Below are 4,448 nucleotides of genomic sequence, written 5' to 3'. Positions count from 1 at the left end.
CCCTGTGGCTCTCAGCCAGCCCTGCCATTGAGGCTGTGCTTTCAGCCTAGGATGTTGCTGTGCTGCAGGGGCAGAAAATAAGCCTTTAGTCTGTTTCCTGGCAGGATGAGCGCGGGTCTGAGGGGGCTGTGTAAATAGTCCTGCAAACCTCTGTCAGCACCATGAAGAAGCAGGGAGCCTTCTTACCTCCCAAGAGAGGAGAGAAAAATTAGACAAACTTTGTCTAAACCAGCAACAACCCAAAGTATTCTAAAGACTTTGCTTTAGTTTCTTTCATGGAGTATTTTATTCATTCAGGGCTCTCGCAGCTTCAAGGCTGGCTGAGGAGAGTACATGGGATTTCAGCTGCTCCCTTTGAAACAGGCACGGATTTAACAGGTGAGGGAATGACAACCATTTAGCTTTGCATCTACAGTCCCACCTCTCGGTGTGCTTGGTGAATTTGGTGCCCCAAACCCCAGAACATATCTGTAGCCACGGGGTAGTTCAGCCCTTGGCTTCATGTGGGAAGTGCACCTGCCTCCTGCTCAGCCCAGCCTGGTTTATGTGGTGGGAAAGGTCTGTCCAGCTGGAACTGGGGCACGGAGAGCCAGATCTTTGAAGCTTATTGGAAGAGTTTGTCTTCAAAAGAGCTTCTCTTTTTTTCTTGCACAGCATTTACAGCACAATGCTGACCAATGCACCTTCCCCTGCCCACATCAACCTAGTGGATGTTTGGGTTTGGCCTACAGGTATGTGCACCATTAGCATCTTTACCTATTCTTAACAGGATAAAGTTTAATCATTCTTATTCCTGCTGCTATTTTGAGGAAGAAAAAGAGTCATTCTGTCATTGCGTGCTCCAGAAAACATGAAAGTCTCTAAGGAGCCCAGGCTTCCTGTTACCAATGCCTTAAACTTTGCCCCACCTTTGGGAAGCACAGGCAGCTAGTGGAAGAATGTCATCCACTCTAACAATTGATTTTCTTATGTACAATAACGTCAGACCTTTTAAATAAAAGGCTGACCTGTCTCCTTCTAAAATAATTCATCTGTTTTATGGAGTGTTGTTCTGATTATATACAATTCCCACAAGAAGGGAAGTACCTTTAAAATAAGGACTATTCAGTACTAGTACAGGATTTCCTCTTGTTGTTGATAATTTCCTCCTAACAGAAGACGCAATGAATCCCAGAGAAATTCAAAGGGGCAATCTACAGACAGTTGGGCTTCTACATTATACAGGGAACATTGTTCAATCACATCGATGTTTTCCTGATGAAGTAAAAAACATATACCTGCTGTGCAGCATATAAAAGAGCTCCTACAGCACACTTTTCAGTTCCCTTTGCTACATTTTTAATCACTATCCAATCCCACAAACTTTCACATAGCCATCCCTGAACAGCAACAAATTACTTTTTTTTTTCTCTTTTCATCTTTTGCAGTTGAAATCCAGCCTCTGAAATGGCCTCTGCTGTTAAAGAAGGCAGGCTTGGTGACAATTGAGAAGATTACCCCATCATTATCAGCACGATCTACAGCAGATATATAACACGAAAGAAGTTCTGTGTTCTCTCTACCAGATGTACCTTGATTCAGAAAGAGGCTCCATACTCACCTTCACTAGAAGGGCTCATTTTCCACAACTGGTCAGAACATGCATCTGCTCTAAATATGTGATTGTGAAGGAGACCTCATACCTACATAAATGGCTAATCCATGCTGAGAAACACCATATCAAAACCCAGGAGCTGAGTGGCAGCACTAACAGCTGGATGGTAACTGCTGATGAAGGCTGAGGGGTTCGTGGAAGAGGCTGCCAGTCACTAGATGCTCTCATCAATTACTCTAATATCTCAAATTCTCTGTCAACTTGGGTCAAGCCCCATCTCATGCTTTAATTCCCCATCTCATGCTTTAATTCCTGGAGCTCCTTCCACTTACCTGACCAGACTGTACAAATGCAATCAGTAAATCACGCTATGATGCATTCTTACTGCCGTTGATTGTCCATCTAGCCTGGTTTCTCCTTAGCCAGTGGGATGACCCATCAAATTCCAGGAAGACGTTCACATGCTTTGCTTCAGCACCTTATTGGTTTTAAATAACGTGCCTTGCTCTTTGTATGTTGCTCATACTGAGAAAAATTATGAATACTGAGTACTACCTTCCCCTGTCTGAATCCTCTACATACTGGCATCTGATATCAGGTATTTCCGTATCTTTGCCACAGGCAATGCAAACAATGCATCTCTTCATTCATCTGTTAACAGCTTCAATTTTCCTCTGATCCTACAGATCAGCCTTCCTTCCTTCTCCCACCATTCTCTTGCAGAGCTGCTTCACAAACTTTCCTGCACCCAACATTCTTTCTTCCATGAAAGCAGAGCAAAACAGAGAAACGCACGTACCTGTTTAACCTGTTATTAATGTTTGTGCCGAGACTTTACAGCTTACCTTGGAGAAGCCACCTGGAGAGCTCCAAGAAGTGTCTTCAGTGCAGAGAGTAAAGCGTGGTCTGCAAAGTCTTCCCTGTGCTGCCTCGAGGAGCAGGAGGTGTGCAGAACTGGCCCCAGCTGTTCCCCCCTTCCTTGCCAGGAATGAAATGAGCAGCCTGGTAAAAGACTCTGAAGAGAGTCTCCCCTAATGTGGTTAGGGGGTCTACAAGCAGGGCAGAATGCCCCCCCTCCTGCATTATACAGCTGTGCTACACGATTTACTGAGGCAAAAAATAAAAAACAGCTGGAAGGGAACCTGTGTCTAAGAACTTTGCTGGGAAGGCTTGGGTAGACTGCACACTGCAGGGGTCAGAGCGATGCAGTTTGGTCCACTCCTTCAAGCTGCATGAATAATCAGTAGAATTTACTAGGCAAAAGATTTCACAGGACTAGAAGGAATAAGGGAGAGCAACATATAACACCCAAGAACCTCCTTAATAAAAGCTTTCACCAAATGAACACTTCAGACTCCCAAAAGACACCTTTGAGGATCTGTATCTTACAAAGCATTGGCATTTTGGCATTTATGACTGCAGACTCACTACTATATTGCAAGCATGAGTCAATGCCCACATCTTCTGGCTCCAGAAGAAAGGGACTGTTCTAATTTTTATTTATAAGCTGGGCAAGAGGAGAGAGAGTCATTCAGTTACAGGCAAAGCACACACAGACCCTGCAAGGTCAGGTAGGCTGGTTAACACATGAATATATTTGTGCCTTAGTGCACTGAGTCACAAATACCACAATCCATCTGCATCCTTTCATGTAAGACCTCAGAAAAGGGCTTTGTACATAATTTTTGTTGCCTTCCAGCACAAAACCCATGGCCTCTACATTTTTCACTAGAGAATTCCAGAATGCCGTGTAGAGCATGTTGCAATCCAAAGTGGGAGTTTCTGGCAATAAACATTTGTGAGTATGCACACAGTATAAAACAGGAAGAAGGATTTCAGTTTATCTGTGTTCACTTGGGCTTATTTGTTGCTTGGAAAAACTAAAAAAAACTGGCAGACTTCCCACCACTATGCAATAGTCTAGGAAGGCTCCTGTCACCTGGGAACTCACATGCTGATGTGTGAGTGAAGAGAGCAATAGGCAGGATTCACGGGGTTTTCAGCATGATCCTAATAAACTCTGTCATGCTACTTGTGCAAAAACAGGAGCGCTGAACAGAAAGTGTCTTAAGAACTACTGACAGCTTCTTTCGAAAAGCTAAAAAATGTCACTTTCATCAGCTGTTCCTTTACACCAAAGCACAGACTGGATTTCCAGAGGTTTGTATCTGGTTTTGTGTAGTATCTACCAGCCTTTTAAATTTATTCTGCACTCCAAGCCAACTTCCTTAATAAAGGAAGATAGTACTAGCTTATATAAAGTACCACATCATCTTACATCCTACACAAAGCTTTAGCCTGAGGATTTCCAGATGGACACATTTCATCCAAAGCAATTGAAGGTGGCTGGGAGGTCATGGGATCAAGACACATATGCATTTCCTTTCTTTTCTGGCATCCCTCTGGTTAAGCTTGTGCTCCTGAATTGCTCTTTTGCAATAGGGCAAACAAGTAAATGTTTTGGAGTCTGGAGATACCTATTGCCTAGAGAACCAAACTTATTTTGCCTTTCTCGGTTTCTCTTTAGAAACCTAACATCCTGTAGGAAAGAAAAATAGCAGAATGTCTCAGAATTGTAGTTTTTGAGAAATAACAGCATTTATCTTTCATACAGAAAGCTTCCAACTACAACTGCCTCTTGAGGAAAGGAGACCAGACACTGCCATAAGTGATTCACTGCTGGTAAAACAGATACACATTAAGTGATTGCTAAGACAGATTTACAAAGTTAGCAGCAGCCCTGGATTCACAATCCCGGTGTTTCAGCTTCTAGGCCATGCATTTCCCATTTGAATTACTAGTTTTTGTCACCTGCTGGAATTCATTCATCTCTTTCTATGATAACAATCATTAG

The sequence above is a fragment of the Hirundo rustica genome, chromosome 1 (assembly GCF_015227805.2).
Source record: "Hirundo rustica isolate bHirRus1 chromosome 1, bHirRus1.pri.v3, whole genome shotgun sequence".
NCBI lineage: Eukaryota > Metazoa > Chordata > Aves > Passeriformes > Hirundinidae > Hirundo > Hirundo rustica.
This window is presented reverse-complemented; position numbering follows the sequence as displayed.